This window comes from Bombyx mandarina, chromosome 15 (genome assembly GCF_030267445.1).
Source record: "Bombyx mandarina strain Sakado chromosome 15, ASM3026744v2".
Classification (NCBI taxonomy): domain Eukaryota; kingdom Metazoa; phylum Arthropoda; class Insecta; order Lepidoptera; family Bombycidae; genus Bombyx; species Bombyx mandarina.
The window spans coordinates 13,889,831-13,910,857 of NC_143221.1; the positions used below are offsets into that span (position 1 = coordinate 13,889,831).

At 37.4% G+C, this 21,027-nt stretch overlaps 1 protein-coding gene across 1 annotated transcript in view; it reads left to right on the plus strand.

Annotated features, from left to right (window-relative positions):
* The first annotated feature begins 851 nt into the window (after nucleotides 1–851).
* The window catches only part of 5-HT2A (5-hydroxytryptamine receptor 2A), a 100,344-nt gene continuing 80,168 nt past the window's right edge, over nucleotides 852–21,027 (plus strand). Inside the window, exon 1 of the mRNA XM_089733443.1 lies at nucleotides 852–1,120. The gene's annotated coding sequence lies outside the window, so the exon portion shown is untranslated. The remainder of the gene's footprint in view (nucleotides 1,121–21,027) is intronic.

Genomic DNA, 21,027 nt, shown 5'->3' on the forward strand with positions numbered 1-21,027 from the left:
TGCCCAGGCGACAATGCCAAATGATAAACAGTCACCAACATCCTAAGCACGATATTACTGATCCTCCCCTTTCATTATCGGTGCTTTTAGATATTCCAAGCACCGGACACCATTCTTGGCGAACCTGTCAATTGCGACGAAGGGTTCGTCGTACAACTTAATCCATAGACACAGCCCACTGAGTTTCTCGCCGGATTTTCTCAGTCGGCCGTGATTCCGATTCGGTGGTAGATTCAGTGGAGCACTACTCTTGCTAGGAAGGATGTTAACATACCTACTTGAGCCCCTGTGAGCTCGAGGCTACTAGGTAGAAGAAAAATAATGAAAATAGTGCTGCTATATCTGGAACTCACTAAAACTAAAAATAGCGAATAAAAATAGACCATATTATGATGAATAACAAGAAATTTGAAAGCGACTTAATTTAACTTTGATCTTTCTTTAGATTGAAGCTGTTTATAAACAAACATATGTTTGCATGTGCTGTAAGATCTTAACGTGTAATTTAGAATCTCAAAATTTACCACGGTTGAGTTTCGAAAGAGAATATCATTAAAAATTATATAGCAAAGGCTGCCAAAGAATAAATAAAACATAATATTTTCCTTGGTCAATTTCATCGAATGTTGTGTTACGAATTTTTCGTTAACGACCCGTGATGTTTTTTACGTAATATAGAAAACAACATATAATATTATTTTAAAACAAATAAGTGCTAATATTCAACAACAGTATTCTTTGCCAAAGCAGACAAGCGCCGTTACAATACATTTCATGTTGGTAATAAAACGTCTGGCCGCGATTTTCCTTTATCTCGCAGTTTTCCCGCCAGTTTCCCGACTGATGTCGAATGTTGAGGACGGTTGCAAACGAGCTCTGACGTCAGCTCGAGCTTGATATATCGCGCGCGCCAAATTTCGTATTTCGAACCAGTTTCGTTTTGACAACCATTATTGTTTTTTAATTAAAAAATAGATGTAAAAGGAGTTTTAAAAAAAAAGATATTAATCGTTTTTTCCCCTCCAAATACTTTGCTTTGGACGTTACAGTCGCATAGAGTTGTGTTGATTAAAAAAGTTTGTTTTTAGTGATGCCGTCGAATTAATTTATCAGTTTAAAGGTGAGTTTTTTTAATTTAATTTTAAATAACAACGAAGTCTTATACAAATTAGAGACATCACCAAATAACTTACATGGAAAAAATAACCTAGTACAGGAATATTCCAAACTTAAATTAATTTAAATTAATATTCAGACAAGAATACACTCATTTTTTATTACAATTTAATTTTAATTGTTTTAATAAAACTAAAGCCCAAAGACGCAGCGTGAAGAATATCGTAAATGACCGATCATCAATTATTATACTCAAAGTAATTATACTCAAAGTAATTATACTCAAAGTCGACAATCAAATTTAATATTATTCTGTCTCTTGAAGCTCTCACCAGCACACATTTCCAATTTCTCAAAATGTCTTAAAAATCGTACATACAAATTATTAATATTATTTTCTATCGGTTAATTGAGTACTTTCTGGACTTGTAGGCTCAGAAGAAGTATAACTACGCGAGTAGCCCTAACCATCTTGACACATGAGGTCGGAGTTATAATCTATACTTCTATACTAATATTATAAAGAGGAAAGATTTGTTTGTTTGTTTGTTTTGAATAGGCTCCGAAACTACTGAACCGATTTGAAAAATTATTTTTCCATTAGAAGCCGACATTGTCCCTGATGAACATAGGCTACTTTTTTTTATTATTTTTTTATTTTATTTTTTTGGTTACATGTGTGTTTTAATGTTTCCGAAGCGAAGCGAGGGCGGGTCGCTAGTAATATTATATAACGGGTGTCTCATCCTTCAAATTGAACTGCATCGTGGCAGAAATAGGCAATATCTGGTACATACCAAACCGGCTTTCAGTAATTACACAAATTTTATTACGGGTTTGATTCTACGATGTTATTTCTTCATCGTGGAAGTTGTCCGTGAAATGAATGTGCGTGTTGAGGCGGTAATTAAATAAAAAAAAGTTATCTGCAAGTATGGGCTCCTTGTCCATTAGATAGTGCTTAAATGAATACCGTTGATTGATTATTGATTGATTGATTGATTATTATTAACTTACGGCTTCAACTAAACTTAAACTAAAGATTTAAATAAAAAAATAAAAATAAAATTAATTTAAAATTAAATACAATTAAAAATTAAAAAAACTTAAATTAAAAGTTTAAGCGGCTTTTTTATTAGCATAAGCATAAACAGGTGCTCCGTTTAACGCTATGGGGTAATTTGACCTTAGAGACATAGAATATTATACCTATATACCTATCCAGGATTTCAAATCGTAACGCGTTAGGGCTTTGCGATTGAAATAGGCAGGACGAATACAGACTTAGAACACATCCTAAAACCAAAATACAAGATACATCAAATAGAGGGAGTAGTGTTAACGCGTCTTCAGGATAGTAGGGTCCTGGCAAAGAGAAGGAAGAGACTAAACGTAATCTATACTTAATAAAAATGAATTGTTGTTCGTTAGTCTCGCTAAAACTCGAGAACGGCTGGACCGATTTGGCTAATTTTGGTTTTGAATTATTTGTGGAAGTCCAGAGAAGGTTTAAAAGGTAGATAAATATGAAAATGCTCGGAATTAAATAAAAATAACAATTTTGTTTTTCCTTTGATGTGTCCCCCGTCGGACGGATTCTTTTTGTATGTTTTAAGTTTATTTTATACAAAAGTTTAGGTCTTTTATTTATCGATTGAGGCACTACGAAGTCTGCCGGGTCAGCTAATGAAATATAATTATGAAAGGTACCTATTTCGGCTGTGAAACAAGTAATTTCGGAGTGAAGCCTGGGGCGGTTATTCTACTGGAACAAATGAGATTCAAAGTGGGTGGCGACACTTAGGTTGTAGATGTGTAGTGGCTCCGGTAACTACTAAACACCAAGTGGACCATGAGAACGTTCACCCATTTAAGGAATAAAAAAAAACGAAGGCCAAAAACGTTGATGCAATGAAGAATACTTTAAGCGGGAATTTTTGATTCGAACGTTAGCTGAACAAAAAAACCAATGAAATGTTTAATTTTATGATCACCGCAACTTATAGTTATATTATGTTGTTTTTGCAAATCGAAGTCGTCGTGGCCTAAAGGATATCACGTCAGGTGCATTCGTATGTAGCGATGCAACGGTGTTCGAATCCCGCAGGCGGGTACCAATTTTTCTAATGAAATACGTACTCAACAAATGTTCACGATTGACTTCCACGGTGAGGGAATAACATCGTGTAATAAAAATCAAACCCGTAAAATTAAAATTTGCGTAAATACTGGTGGTAGGACCTCTTGTGAGTCCGCACGGGTAGGTGGCACCACCCTGCCTATTTCTGCCGTGAGGCAGTAATGCGTTTCGGTTTGAAGGGGGGGCAGCTGTTGTAACTATACTGAAACCTTAGAACTTAAATCTCAAGGTGGGTGGCGCATGTACGTTGTAGATATCTATGGGCTCCAGTAACCACTTAACACCAGGTGGGCTGTGAGGTCGTCCACCCATCTAAGCAATAAAAAAAAACTATAAGTGAGCTAATTATCCAGTGTACGACGCTTTATAATTACCCGTCATAGTTGGAATAGGAGTCATTTGCCAGTGAGAATAGATTGATGACACACACAAAGAGACATCCCCATCTAAACCTCCTCAGCAGAACTTAGCGGCTTCATTTATAAACGTCGAGCGATATAAGATTGATATACTGAATTATATAATTCGTAATGGCAATTCACATTCAAGTATATGTACTCTAAAAAACAAAACGTGGGTAATAGTCACTAATTGTATTCATTAAATTTGTAGAATTAAAAAAAAATTTCGGCAGTTTTATTGATTACTATTGTACCACGGATGTCATTGTGTTAGGCAAAGGATTTATCGAGGGGTAAGGTTATTTGCTTCAAGCGACACTTTTTGCAACTTAACAGGAGAGCGATTTAAAGTTTAAAATTTGAAAAAATTATCATAACAAAAAAAAAACTTCTTCACCTATTTTAACGGTAGGCAGCGGCTTGGCTCTGCCCTTGGCATTGCTGGAGTCCATGGGCGACGGTAACCACTCACCATCAGGTGGGCCGTATGCTCGCCTGGTACAAGGGTAATAAAAAAAATGGAGTAAACTTAATTGAAGTTCAATTAAAAACATCGAACTTGTTTTTTTTCCCTACCTTTTCCTACTGGTAGCCTAAGAGGCTATTCCAGCTACGCCCGGACGGGTAGGTGAGCTCACGGGCTCAACCTGAGAGAATTTGCTAACACTAGCCCTAGCAAGAGTAGTGCTTCGCAGAATCTACCACCGGATCGGAATGCCGACCCACTGAGAAGATCCGGCCAGAAACTCCGTGGCCTGTGTCTGTGGGCTAGTTCGTCTAACCCTTTGTCGTAATCGACAAGTTCGATGAGGACGGTGACTGGTGCTTGGGAGGCCTAAAAGCACCGAGAGTGGCATTCGAAGAGGTCAAAACATTGTTGGATGTAGCCGTCTCAATGGTTGGCAAAGCTTCGTAGCATTTAGATACGGATCATTTAAAAGTCTCACTGTATGTGTCCACTGATTACAAATAGAATTTCTAGATGTTTCTTTTTTAATTCATAAAGTTCGTAAAGTGTAAATCGCGTAGGTACAAGTAAGAACTTTTTAAAATTTCATTATCATACTTGAAGAATTATTTTGAAACTACGAAATAAGGGGGATCCGATAAGACATGCTTCTAGCGACGGCAGCTTTACGTTGCTCCGTCGCAGTCGGATAAAGCTGTTTATGCTATTAACAAATAAAACGGACCTTTAATTACAAAGATAAATGTCGCGTATTAACCAAACAGCTTTTAACCCCTCGATATAATGCGTCGGCTTTTTTTTCAATAGTTGCAGTAATAGCTGAAATGTCATGCGTATCAGACAATCTAAACGCCCCAATCTCAGATCGTTACATCACTAGCAAATTCACATCACTCGGTCACGCAATATTGTAATGAATCCTCACTATTAGGGACCACTTTTACAGATATCAACTCAATCATTGTTAGATTGAGATAATTTAAATTCGTTCTTCTTATGACTGTTCGATCCATCTATCCAATTATGGTTATCATTCAAATGCTGGAATACTAAGAAAAGTACGTACATACGAACGCGTAAAAAAGCTAAAACACTTCACGAAGGGTTTTTTGCACTTTTTTGTCGAAAGGCGCACCGAGACCAGAGACATTTTGTGGTTTAAGTGTAGATTTTACTTTTATGTTTTATTTTCTATAATTAATGTTTTGTTTAATCTACTTTACTTGTCAGTAAAAAATGTACATATGTTATAATGTTCGGGAAATAAAAGCATTATTATTGTTATAACATTAAAGATTTCGTACATTGATTTTGAGAGCTCTAGAATGATACAATAGTATGAGCGAACAATAAAGTTGTTACTGTGCCAGTGAAAGCAAAAATCAGTCTAAGCGAATAGTATTGATGAGTCATTGTGTAAGTAAGCTATTGTGTTCGTAATACAGCGGTTTCAAGGTCGAATCCTTATCCAGATCATTAGCGGACAATAAAAGGGATAAACAAACGTACAACCATAAATCGTTTCGTGTAGAATAAGCATATTAGAACATTTGTGTTCATGTAAGAAGTAAGAAGTCTGTGCTTAGCTTGAAGCGTGGTCACCTTGTCAGAATGACGTTCACAAATGACTAAGTTAATGAATTGTATGACTTTTGAATGTAGTGCTGCGTTTAGTTCTTGAATACGTACTCAATAAATGTTCACGGTTGACTTCCACGGTGAAGGAATAACATCGTGTAATAAAAATAAAATCCGCAAAATTATAATTTGCGTAATTACTGGTGGTAGGACCTCTTGTGGGTCCGCACGGGTAGGCACCACCACCCTGCATATTTCTGCCGTGAAGCAGTAATGCGTTTCGGTTTGAAGGACTTAGAACATATCTCAAGGTGGGTGGCGCATATACGTCGTAGATGTCTATGGGTTCCAGTAACCATTTAACACCAGGTGGGCTGTGAGCTCGTCCACCCATCTAAGCAATAAAAAAAAAGAAATAGGCACGATGTTGTTACTTTCCCTTGCGGACTCAGAATTGCACCGATACTCATTATGCCATTTTATAATTATCGAGTTGAGCTTTATTTTTATCACACTATGGTATTATTTCAGCGTAAAAGTCTTGTGAGCACGTGTCGTGTTGTTATTTTTTTTAAAGTTACCTACGTGTGTCCCCTAAGCGCGGGGGCCTAGTAGGAAGTTCGGCTCCTGCCCAAAATAATATTATTGTAACCCCAGCAGCGTCACTAGATCTGAATAAGACGGACATTAGGCCACGGTTGCGAAATCGGGTCAAATTTCTTGATCTTCTATCGGTGTAAATATGCACGATCGAGTGATACTCGTGTTTATGTTACTATGATTTATGTTTGACGTCAAATATTTCTTAGGCTCGACAGTAATGCTTTACACATTGTGATGTGACGTAACCGATTATTCAAGCACGGATCTCCACGTAAGTAACAGGTTGGGTAGCATCCATCAATCTATCCATTAACAGAATTGACTCGGTATATCGGGAATCCGGAATCTAGGCTGTTAGGTACGTGGAAGCGAATGATATGTTTTTGTACATCACTATTTGAAACAGCAAGTAGTTTTGATTTCATCAAACACTTTTATCAGAGCGATGAAATTTCGATGCAATTTAAAGTTTCTTTTTGATTTTATTTTCTAAAAATGTTTGACGAAAATATTTCTGACATCTAGTGTATTCCGTAATTTGACGAAATATTAGTAACCCAATTCAAAGATTCAATTGCTGAATGTAGGACCTGTAGAGTTCAAACGCCTTATGTTAAATTCCGGTTATCGTTCTCGTCGAACCTGTCGCTTGCGACGAAGTGCTCGGTGAGTAAATTAACCCAAAGATACAGCCCACTGAGTTTCTCGCCGGATCTTCTCAGTGGATCGCGTTTCCGACCCGGTAGTAGATTCTGCGAAGCATGGCTCTTGCTAGGGTTCGTGTTCGTTACCTAACAACGTCAGGTTTGGGCCTCGTGAGCTCACCTACTCGCCCGGTGACGCTGATATGGTCTCTCAAGACCCTCAGATTAGGTAGGAAAAAATAATGTTGAATTTTTTTTAATTAATCATCATTATCATCATTCTCATAATCATTATAGGCGTCCCCCAAGCTTGGCTCCAGCGACCATCTGTCTAAGAAGCAATGTGCTTCTACGAAAAGAAACTCAGCATGTTTCACGTCCGAATTCTCGAGTCAAACATTTTGTTTAAGTGAAACTCACTCAGACATTCCGTTTTGCCAACGCGTCAGTGAGTATTCTCTTGTAGTCCCCTGACTGACTGGGCACTCGCTCAATCGTTGCATTAAAGAGTTATTGCCTATTAATTTACGAGTATATGTCTGAGATGAAATACGTATGTCATTTGGAATTGTTTTATTTGCATTTAAAATATTTTTCGTTTATTTATTGCACCTGCAGACTATTACTGCTATTTGTATTTAGCTCCAAATAATATTTGTTAAGTATTTTCTTCGGTTTTCCTCGGTCGCTCGCATTATTGCCATTATTTTATTGTGAACATGAAAACAGTAAAGTTTGTTGTTGGTAGCCTAAGTAGCTATTCTAGCTATCCCCGGACAGGTAGGTGAGTTTACGGGCTCAACCTGAGAGAATTTGCTAACACTAGCCCTAGAAAGAGCAGTGCTTTGCAGAATCTACCAACGGATCGGAATCGCGTCCTACTGAGAAGATCCGGCGAGAAACTCAGTGGGATACGCTACACTGGACATGATTTCCTTTGTCCAACCCTGCTAATACTATGGGTCTTAGTAGCAAAGCCGCAATGAATGTTTACTGAAGACAACCAACTCTGATTAGTTTTGAAAAAGGACACACAGTCTGTCAATGGCCGCCTAACCTCTCTGTTTCGGCCCACAATGACATGACCCTCATCCGATACGAGCTCGCAAGGGATTAGCACGAATGAGACTCTATATAATTTTACTGTGGTCACGGGTAGTATCGCTCTATTCAATAAAATCGACCAGTCACTCCGTACATTAATCTATTGTGACCACTCAGAATGGAACGTCTTTATCCAGACACAAAGGTAGCATGAACTGGACTACTTTCCAAGGATATTCTTGACGTCCTCGTGGCATGGAGTGACGTGCGACAGATTTTTTTTATTATTTTATGAATCTTTGTAGCGAATGACTGTCAAAATCTGAACTGAAAAAAAAGGTTTTGGATTCCCACAGAAACCAAATGTAATATTAAACGTGGCCTAGAAACTATCTAAAGACTTGTAAAATTTAGGAGGCTGGCTCACTTTAGGCCGCTAAATTAGGTCAAAGAATCTTCCTAAATTAATTCTGAAGACGAAGAGTGGTCTTTAAACAAAATAATTAGTTGTTTACTTAATCATTATTTTGTAACAATAGCGCGAAGCTTCATCAGGCCTCAAAAGTTTGCGTTAGTGCTTAATTAGTTTAGCCTGAAATTTATACTGGTTTTTTATAAGTAGTAATTAGTTTAATTTTCCAAAGTTAGGGGTGCTATATAATAATGATAATTTCTTTAGCCTTTATTGGTCTTATTCTCCTTATCCTTCTTATTAGCCTTTATTGCTCTATTTACTGCTCTAGCCTTTATTGCTGTTAAAAAAATTACAATACTTATATCTAAATATATTATAATGCTAGGATTTTTATTATATATTTTAAGTATCGACGTCCGGTATCTTTAGGAAACAGCTTGTCTCTCGACATAGGCCTCCTCTAATGTCTTCCACAAGTTCCTGTCCTTTGACTTTCTCAGCCACTCTTCGCCAGCTATTCTTTTAAAATCATCTCTTGGGTACCATTCCGTTACATTCTTTGTCCACTTTTCTTGTGTCTCTCTTAACATATGTCCTGCCCATGGGAGCTATCCCCGTCGTCAAATGAGGGATCACTTGTCGTAGAAGAGTACTTGTAGTGGAGTGGAGTAGATGCATACACATCAACTTGTTTGAAGCACTTTTGTTATACATCAGCGACGGTAGTTACTACTGGTTCAGAGAGCCGACCGTTTTATTGCAATTAGTGCAATAGTAAGAAGAACTATCATCCACCTTGAGAATAAAGAATCAGAACTTCAATTTTTTATGATGATGGTTGTCAAACTTGGACACTTGATTGCTTTGCGCCAGAAATGATGACCATGTTTAGTACTTTCGGTCACATCACCAGCACTTGACAACTTCAGCAGGAAAGCTTCTTTAAGTGAGAATGTGTTAAAACACTTCTAAAGGATTCGTTGCGAAGTGCACGCATGGTTTTTGGCTTGACGGTACGTTATTCCTTGATCGTGGAAGTCATTCGCGGAAGTATTACCACGATGGATTAGTTGAAATTAAAGATTCGAAATAAAAATAAAACATTGAACACCATACAATATTCAAACAATTCTAATTTTCTGTACGTATGAATTTGTACCAGCAAAATATGTTTCTGTGTAAAAGAAATAACGTATTGCTGGAAACAAAGTGTCTCTGTCGAGGAGCTTTTAATTCTGAAGTTTAAGTGCTGCGGTGTGGGTTTGAAGTTCTCAATTATTTAAATTCATGTGATCTTGGTTCCGTTTTTAGATTAAGTTAGATTGTTGAACTTGCATTTAATAGTTTTTCAAGTGTTTCCTCAGTCTCTACGGTTTTTCTGGACATTTACGTCAATCTGTAGAGAGTATTCTATGAGCTTCATGAAGGAGGCTGTGTGACTATCATCACGTAAATAATGAAATTGGTAATATAAACAGAGCCGTAGAGGTAACCCATGGGGGCGGCGATACGATCCTCCGCGAAGGATCGGCTAGAGCGCGGAAGCTCCAATCTTCGTGGTTCGTGCTGGAGGCAAGGGTTTCCCTGTTTGGAGAACCCTTCGACCTGTGTACGGACTGAAGAGGTGCGCCCGGTTTTCGCGTATTAGGTGAACAATGGCGTCTTACCGTGCGATTAACGCAGGAGCTCACTGGTCATGGGTGTCTCAGCCGTTATCTGGAACGCGTCGCCCGGAATTACCGGGGGTGGAGTGCGACCGTTGTGGCTCCGACGAGAATACGTCCTAGCACTCAAATCAAATTAAATCAAATCAAAAAAAATATTCAACACAAATGAAGGTACATACTTGTTGACGTTAAAAAGAACTACCGCCAATTCACAAAAACTAGCCTCCGTCCTGAAAATAACTGGCAAGAAACTCAGCGGGCATGTCTTTTTTTTTTTTAATGGATTTTATGACCTGGTTACTAAGACCTTTAAGTCATGTCTTATTTTAATTTATATTCTTATTTTTATGATAAATGATAATATGAAGTGAAATGAAATGAAGATGATTAATTTGAGGCATTAATCAACTGGGATGACATTAAATGAAATGAGATGATATGGAATGAAATATAATCGCAGTAAAATGGTGGTCATTTACTGAGATTTTTTCAGTGGACTTTTTGGAGGAACCCGAGAAGTTCCGTCCAGCGGCTTTGTTTCATTTTCCCACATTTGTGCACTTTCACAGATATTAAACAGTTAATAAACCACCGTTATTACACATTTAAACCTGAAGAAACACGAAATAGACAAAATAAAACAAATCACACAACTTCACTCCTCGCGTTCCCGCCAAAAAGTCTGTCTTTTTTATTAGATTTTTTTTAAACTGCCCTGCATTTTTTTATTTTTTTTTATTTTAGATTTTTTTACACTGTCCTGCATGGCCAGGGCAGCATCGGACCTAGTTTTTACCGATATTTTTTTTGCCTTGAAAGTATTCGTAATAATATGGTGAAAAAAAAAACATCGGCCGCTTAAACCAACGGACAGAATATGAATTGTTTTTATGAATACTAGAAATCCATTCCATTCGCGAAAGTACTACGCGAATTAAAATGTATCAGACGATAGCTCAATTCAATTTAGAAGAAAGCCCGCTGGCGTTCCACGAATGCTTCCGTCCTAACCGACCTTTGTTTCTGATCTTGATGTTCTTAGCAATATTACATTTTCATAAATATTTGACCTGAGTGCTTGCCCCTGGGGAAATTCTGTCTTAAACACTTGATAGCAAGTCGTATGGGTGCTGATTTGCAACTATAAAAAATTTCTGAAACTCGCTTCTACTTCTATGTCGTTCCCTCACTACTGAGGATCGCGACCACATGCGACCACATGCGTCTGAAACTCGCTTACGTGGTTTTATTTTAAGCGTTTTAATTCAGCAGCTCGAAGATACATTTGACAAGAACGATACACCCTGACCCTGAATACGAAGCATCTTAAAATCGTTATAAATTCCGGCGTGATTCGAACACCGGTGCATCGCTCGTCACGAACGCACCGGACGTCTTATCCTTTAGGCCACGACGGAAGTAATCAAATTTTTATTTGTCTATCATGATACGAAGATTTTTTGTGTTAAATCTTGAAGTTTGTTGAAATATTGAAAGAATCCGTTACACAGATTAATTAAATATTTATAATGTCACGTTGATGTGAAGTGTCATTTTGTTAATGTTATATTTTTTCAAGCGTTAACTTCAATATCTTTGTTTAGAATATTCTTGTTCCTCTAAAATTCCCTGGTAGAGATCGCTCTTAGCGATAAGAACGCCAATAATACCTTTACTCTACTTTAGAACACTGATATTTTTATTTAAATATTTTTATTTATTTATTAAGACGGTTATCGTAAACTCTCTCAGTGTTAGTAATAAAGTTAAAATGTGCTAATGAAATATTATCTATTCGAAACGCAAGTACAAGAGCATCACAAAATTTATTACGAGACGAGTAAAGTATTAGGAATAGTCTTGAAATTTAATTATAAAGCTGGTTCGTAGTGAGGTATTTTTTTATTTCTGTGAGGATGATCCGTTTTTTGAAGTGGATGAGGAGAGCCGAAGACTGGGCTCAGTGGTGGGGATTGGGAGAGGCCTATGTCCAGCAGTGGATGACCGTGGGCTGATGATGATAATGATGATGATGACGTAAGTGAGGTATAAAAGTCATTTGATATAGTGAATTTTCTTACGAAGATCGAAGGAGGTTTCCTCAGTCCTTGCCTTAATGCCTTAATTTTTGTTGGTGACCGGGCTTATTGAAAGTACGGGTAAGTACCCCCCCCCCCGGTCTCAGCCTTATCGGCTGCAAAACAGTCGTACATTCCGAATTGAAGAGTGGAATATCCGTTACCGAGATTTCAAAAGAAATATTATTCTGTGAAGTCGTCAAGTTCCTTATCTATATCTTAAGAGTTTCATGGTAGTCGCCCTTAAAACAAATCTTTGAGCAATAACCGAAGACGACAACTGCGGCTATAAACAAACACACTATCAAGAAGTCAACCAAGCCAAACATATTTAATCATCGCATTAATACTCAGTGCGGCTAATGCCTCATAAAATCGGGCTCGTTTGTTGTACAGTATAAACTTTATGGCAGCATTAGCGTACGCCATTATTTTCAGAATAATTAAGGTTTAGTAGCGATTCATTTCAAAATGAAATACAGTGAGATGACAATCGTGGACAGCCCGCGGATCATTGTTTCGCGGCAAGCGAAGATTATTTCAGTGGCATATTGTTACGCCGGTAAGAGTAATGCCATCTATCGCCGAATAATCGAACGCATATCGAAGGATCTAGTTGCACCTAGAACGCTCGAGAAGTACAACGCCATCTATTGTCAGATAGCGGAAAATCAATACTCGAAGTGTGTGGAATATTCTCGATAATTCTAGGGATGCGGTATCAGCTATAAAAGCGTTGCAGAGTTGGCACGCAGTCAGTCAAAATCGGAACTACTCGAAGCGAAACAGCGAACGAATCACCTGAAACGAAGCGGAAGAAGCGAACTGAGAATTTTAAAGGGTTTTCAGTGTTCTAAGTGTTGAATACAGTGTTAACTTGTTCTTCGGTAGATTTATTTATTTATCCCGAACCCCAGCGCGTAACAATACGATTTTATTGACATTATAAAATTAAGACTTTCATAAATTATTACTACTACTTTCGTTAGCCGACTTCGGCCACGGCGACCACTTCAAGCTCCGTTTCTAACTGTTACGGTATGCTCGTGTGTGGCTAACATAGCCGATCTTATTCCTAAGCGTTCGTGCACATTGCGGAGAGGTGAGCACACTATTATAATAGTTGTAAGAGATAGTACAGCAACATATAGATGGTACGGCGGCTCGGAGAAGCTAATGGTGGCTGGCAAGGTGGACGGAAGAAGACCTCGAAGTAGAGGCTCGACACGTTGGACTGCCCAGATCCGCACTACCCTCGACACCACAGCTCACGATGATCTACACTCAACGGCAGATATAGGCAAATGGCGTGGAATGATCCGGAATAAACTCATGTTGCGAGGTGGTCACGACCCTCAGTATTGAGGAAGTCGAAGCAAGAAGAAGAAGAGATAGTATAAGGCGGGCGTGTTTTCAGTTTATTACGTGGAGCGTTTGTGTCAGAGCAGCGTTTATAAAGTTAAGCACTGCGTAATAAATGTAATATCAATACGAAAAAACAAGTGTGGCACTCGGCGACTGCCGCGTTAAAGCTATTGCATAGATTTTTTTATCAACTTGCGCAATTATAATTAGACAATAATAATTTAATATTAAAACAATAATAAAATAAGACCACACCATTTAACATTAACAAAAGCAAAACATTAAATGTCTCCTTCACACTCATAAGCTGGTCCGCGAGACTTTCATGATGCGCATGAAGCGCAACGTGTGAATGTGTTGAACGCGAGCTACATGGTAGGCGGAGTGGGGGTGTTAGGTTTTATTTTCGTTACGGAATTTCTTGATTCGGTCGCCACGCTCAAAGCTCGCGATAAAAGCTATGCAATAGCTAAAAAACATTTAAAACCAATAATGTATATTTAAATTATTATTATTTTTTATTATAATATGTTTAATTAAATTATTTTCTTCATTGAATGACAGGTGAGTGAACTTGTCTAAGAAATATATATTTAAAACGAAACAGGTTTTTCTTTACATGGCTTTAAGTGTATACATGTATTTTTGCGTCGCATTATCCGCGGCATTATCGCATCCCCTCATACACCGATTGGTTACAAACATTCGTACTATCGTACTGGAAGTGCTCAGTTAGTTTAGAGTAATTCATTGAAAGACCTGTTATATCTATACTAATATTATAAAGAGGAAAGATTTGTTTGTTTGTTTGTTTCGAATAGGCTCCGAAACTACTGGACCGATTTGAAAAATTCTTTTTCCGTTAGAATGTTTTAATGTTTCCGAAGCGAAGCGAGGGCGGGTCGTCTTTAATATAAAACTATTACTGTTTGCTGCCCCGCTACGTTTAGCTATTAACTATTTGAAATTCTGAATCTGCAGTAAACGTGGAAAAAATCTGTTTGAGGAGTAGAAAAAATTTAAAAGAAATCGAAATTGAAATCGCGCGTGTCGAACTAATGTTGTGAAGCCTGAAAAGCTACTGTGGTTCGTCATTTACGAAATTTATACACTACATTTGTAACGTTATATATTATTTTTTTCAAAGTCTGCGTAACCTTTGGCACCGTTGCACGTATTAATTTTAGACAGACTCATACGTGAATGGGACACGGAACTATTTCTTGTTATTGTATTGTTTTCTTTATCTAATTCGGTTGCTCTCATTCAGTTACGTACAAGAATTCCGGTAATAATAACAATAAGGTGAAATCTGTCTGTCTTTTTTTATTGCTCTTGTAGACTGACGAGCATACGGCCCACCTGATGGTGAGTGGTTATCGTCGCTCATGGACGTCAGCAATGCTAGGGACAGAGCAAAGCCGCTACCAACCGCTAAGTACTTTCCACGTGCTTCGTTTGAAGAAGGACGTTTTATAGCACTCGGGAAACACGGTAGAGGGGAGCTCATTTCAAAGCCGGGTGGCAAAAAAGATCCCTGGAAACGCACAGTGATTCTAGGTAGTATAGAACTCTATTCCAATGGCGAGCGGTGCGATGGTAAAAACGAGATGATCAATCACAAGTGGCTAATAAAATAGTATATAATTGATAATGCCTCAGCCCATAAAAGGCACCTATTAACATTTCATCATTCGGCTATTGAAGCAGAATTTCCACTCCCTATGGTCTCTACTATTTTTATCTTAATTTTTTAGACCAAAAATTTGTCTTTGACCTAACGCACTGCATATAATCTGTGATATTAAAATACGCATATACGCAATAGGACTTTTTGGCGGGAACGCGAAGAGTGAAGTTGTGTGATTTGGTTTATTTTGTCTATTTAGTGTTTCTTCAGTTTGAAATGTGTAATAATGGTGGCTTATTAACTGTTTAGTATCTGTGAAAATGCATAAATGTGGGAAAATGAAACAAAGCCGCTAAACGTAACTTCTCAGGATCATCCAAAAAGTCCACTGAAAAAGTCTCAGTAAATGGCCAACATTTTACTGAGACTTTCACATCTCACTTCATTTCGTTTTCATTTTATTTCATGCCATGTTTCATATTAATCAACTTCATTTCATTTCATAATATCATTTTTCTTAGTTACCAGGTCATAAAATACCTTAACAAATAATAATTAAAAAACATATACGCAATATGTACAATACGCTACAATAATTGTGTATATTAAATTACAATAAATATAAATAAAATATAAATATAAAATACAAAACGAAACGTAATTTTTAAGAATTATTAAAAATAACACGCAAACACTCTTCCGCCATTACAGAATGCAAAACAAAATGGACGCCAAACAGTAATGGCGTCCCAAGCGTTTCGTAACAACCAAAACCAATTTTCTACTCTTTTGCTGTACGTTTTTGTACAATATACAGTTGCATCGTGATTGCAGTCTCCTACGTAATGGACCAATGTAATTTTGTCGAGTCAGTGTCGTAATTATGTTCTTTTGTCTCTTGTTTTTATTCAATTAATTAATTCTGGGCATTAATACGGGACTTTCATTAAATCGTGCAAGTGAAGAGAAATTGAAAAAAGTTGATCATCGTAACGTAAAGTACCTAATTCAGTTTGAGCACATAAAGTACTCTATGGAATTGTTTGACTTGATCACACAATCTTCTTTTACTATTAAGATAAGCTTTGCTAGTGAAGTAATTTTTTATGCTACCTTGAGAAACGCATCAATATTTTGTATTTTTTTTATTGCCTTTATGGGTGGACGAGCGCACCTGGTGTTAAGTGGTTGCTGGAGCCCATAGATATCTACAACGTAAATGCGCCACCCACCTTGAGATATAAGTTCTAAGGTCTCAGTATAGTTACAACGGCTGTCCCACCCTTCAAACCGAAACGCATTACTGCTTCAAGGCAGAAATAGGCAGGGTGACGGTACCTACCTATGCGGACTCACAAGAGGTTCTACCACCCTGCCTACCTCTACCATGAAGCAATGATTCGTTTCGGCTTGAAGAGTGGGGCAGCCATTGTATTGTAAGACTGAGACTTAGAACTCATGTCTGAAGATGGGTGGCGACATTTAGGTTGTTGATGTCTATGGGCTTCGGTAACCACTTAACACCAGGTGGGTCGTGAGCATGTCCACCCATCGGGGCGTGCTATATTCTGGTCTATAGAAAAATACGTCCGACTTAACTATAAGCTCCTCTGGTATTTAAATTAAAAATTAAATTAAGCCATGACCGTCATTCCTAGATTTACACAGTTGAAAATTATTTTTGAATATGTTCACAAGATACAACTTCCTCAAAACTTCAAACACATACCGACACAGTAGTAAAAGTCAACATAATAAAATTTCTTTAAAATTATCTAGATTAACACGTACCACCAAGACAGTGAATCTCTTTTCATGCAAATTTCTTTCAAATCTTATTTCCATCTTTATGTATGTGTATGATTGAGCACAAGTGACGTCATACATATTCCTTTATTTCTATATTATTTTCCCTCTTTTTTATGATTCATTTTATACTGACGGCTATATTACATTTGTTGGAATTGGAAGAGACCAACTGAAACAGAAGTAGATGATTAATCTAAAGAAAAGTAGGTAGTTACTTCGCTGCACTTCTGGTATTATTACTGCCCATGAGCGATGGCGGCACGCACCACAATAAATTGTTACGATAAACATAACGATAAACGAACGATAAACATGTTAATTTACTAATCGTCAAGAAACATCAAGGCAACTGGCTGTCGAATGAGGGCTCTTCGTCATTTCGGATCCTCCCGATCCACTAACGGTGCTTTTAGGTACCTCAAGCACCGGTCATCGTTCTTGTCGAACCCGTCGCTTGTGACGCAGGACTGAGCGAGTAAATTAACCCATAGACACAGCCCAGTGAGTTTCTCGCCGGATCTTCCAAGTGGGTCGTGCGTATAAATAATAAAACATTTATTTCAGAAAAAATCCATAAAATAATAATAATACAATAGTCAGCACACAAACAGTTCAACAATACAAATAGAAAATGAACAATATACTAATTCAATTAATTAAATATACAAAGGAAATGAATTAGAAACACATAATTATATGAATACAGTAGTAACCACTCTATGTCAATATTAGATATCATTATGTCAATGAGTTAATTAATTTGGAGAAAAAATAAAATAAAAAGAAAATCATACACATTTCATAATGAGGAGTAAAATAATAATAAGGATATGTCAGTCTTGTCCGGTAATTATACACATCCATTTATGTTGGATCGGACAATCAGCGCGAGAAGCAATCATCCCGAGGATGCCATTATTACTGTCTCTCACTCGTCTTAAAAAAGAGGCAACCTTTTTTCGGATTATAGCTTGATAGCCATCCGTCCGGGCATCAGCAAACATTTGCGACGCACTGCAGTAGGGAGGCAGCCGCAATAGCACCCTGAAGATGTTGTTATATTGAACGCGCAGGACCCTGGCAGCCCGTTGAGTATGATTCACCCATAGACTACTCGCGTAAAACGATTGGCAAAATGCCTTAAACAAAGAAATTTTTACTGGGGAGGAGCACCGAGCGAATCTACGGGCAATCATGTTTCCTCGGACCGCCAATGCCCTGCGCTCCCGCTCCAAATCTGCGTCATCGGACAAATCATCCGTTACAATGTGGCCCAGGTACTTAAAATGCAAACCTATCTTTAAAACATCGTTACAACGATTCGATTCAAGTATCAGTCACATAATTATCTTTTGTTCTATAAAAAGCACCGTTCCAGTATCCTCTCGTCTAGTTACACCAGGTGTAACCCACCAGGTACACCACTAGTTACACCAGGCTCGATATGAATCGTTGGTTACGTATTGATGTACATACATATGTACATACATATAATCCAGTATCAAGAAACATTCACATTGCATCGAACCCAATGAATATTGTTTTTTTTCCTATCTATACGCTGGTAGCCTAAGATACTATTCCAGTTACGCTCGAACGGATAGGTGAGCTCACGGGCTCAACCTGAGAGAATTTGCTAACACTAGCCTTAGCAAGAGCAGTGCGTCGCAGAATCTACCAACGGATCGGAATCGCGACCCACTGAGAAGATCCGGTGAGAAACTCGGTGGGCACCAATGAATTTAATTCGGGTTCAAGTACCGTTGTGAACACCGCCTATATATATACTAGTAGGACAGTCGTGATCTTTCGCGTGACTGATTTTATTTTTTATTACATTACATTAAAAAAAAAGAACGATTTAAGTTTTCGAAGCTATCTTTGGAACATTCATTATCAGTACCTTCTACTACAATATGTCTTTGTTTTAGAGAGGACTTGCAGATTTTGAACCTTATTTTATGTTAGTAAATAGGAGTTTTAATTCTTAATTAAAACTACTTTATCGTTTTAATCTCGAGTAATTTCTTTTAATTAAATTATTCACGAAGATTCGAATAGAGTTTTTGTGTTCAAGAACGTTTATGGATGAGGTTGTTTATCGAAATTGGAATATGGTGCTAACCGCCTTTTACTTTTCTAAAAAAATTCATTCCAAACAGAACGAATTAATAATATCTTGGGTTCGGCTTTGGTTTCACGACAAGAGGATCCCAGGCGTTAGATAAGCGCCAACCATGTTTTTAAATCGCTTTAAAAGTCAACTGTCTGTCATCTATAAACCGAAGAGGGAATAAGATTATTAATTACTAGCGACCAGCCCTCGCTTCGCTTCGGAAACATTAAATTTTATTATTAATAGCCGAGTCCCGCGATGTTACCCGCAGTTATTGTCGTACCGCGGGTGAAGCCACGGGGCGAAGCTAGTCTAAAAAAATTACTCCTTATATCATCAGCTACCTATCAGTGAAAGTCCCGTCAAAATCGGTCCAGCCGTTCCAGAGATTAGCCGGAACAAACAGACAGACAGACAGACAAAAATTGTAAAAGATGTTATTTTGGTGTATGTACCGTATATATATTCATATGCATGTAGTAAAAAGAGGCTATTTCAATATTACAAACAGACACTCCAATTTTATTTATATGTATAGATAACGGTCGAATTCTAAGTTAAGCGTTTCATGATTCTGTAATAATGCGTCTGTGTCAACGGACTTCCTAATGGAAGGTTCATGTATTCTCGATACACAGAGATTTTGATATTGTACCTCTCAACAGAAGGATAGCAGGGTATTGTATACATTTAACATCAACGACGACATTAAATTTGGCACATTCGAGATCTGAGATAAATATGGTAATTGACCCAGAACCCGAAAATATTTCTCAAGAAGGAGGCATGTGTTCCAGCCATCATAGCGGTCTGCTTGTAGGCTTTCGTTTTTGAAGTGTAAGGGCTTTAAAGACCTCCAAATAGGCAGAGAACTTCTCAAACTGAAGTATGTAATGTACTTCTTATGGCTTAGGTCAGTTACTGTTCTCTTAGTATCTCTTAGTATCTCTTTATGCTTAAATTATGAAAGGTGTTTAATGAAAGGGATTCGAATATAAGATTTCTATAAACTAGAAAGAAAAAACAGAACTCGTAAGATATCAGAAAATATCATATAAATGCAGTATTTGGAAGCCCTCGTCCAGAGGTAGGAGACATGAATGACATAAAAAGAAAGGCACCCCACTATTTTCTTTTCTGTACACCGAAATACAATATGAATGCAATATTTCATAATGATCGATTGAGCCGAGTAAGACGCGAAAGCATAACAAACAAACAAACAAATATATTTTTGAATTTATAATATTGGTATGTATGTATGTATAGGGTTTATTAGATATTCAGTTACCATTTCGCATCGCACATACATTCATGTATTTTAGTTTCTTTACGAGTTTGTTGAACAGTAAAAGGATGTTTTTATTGAAACTTTACGATTTATTTTTATGGTATCCGGTTTTTCATTGGATTTTATATTGGGTTTTATTAATCTTTGGTGTTCACCGTACTTATAGTAGAAGAAGTCTTTTGAAATACTGTTTGTTACAGCGATTCGGATTGTATTAACAATTCATCAATGTTATTGTTCCATCGATTCCTAATTGTGTTGTTTCGGAATACATTTATGAATACGCCTTTTATCCCATTATATTGGGTTTTATTAATCCTTGGCGTTCACCGTACTTATAGTAGAAGAAGTCTTCTGAAATACTGTTTGTTAAAGCGATGCGGATTGTATTAACAATTCATCAATGTTATTGTTCCATCGATTCCTAATTGTGGTGTTTCGGAATACATTTATGAACACGCCTTTTTTCCCATTATATTGGGTTTTATTAATCCTTGGCGTTCACCGTACTTATAGTAGAAGAAGTCTTCTGAAATACTGTTTGTTACAGCGATTCGGATTGTATTAACAATTCATCAAAGTTATTGTTCCACTGATTCCCAAATGGGTGGTTTCGGAATATAATATATTTATGAATACGCCTTTTTTTTTCATTACCTAA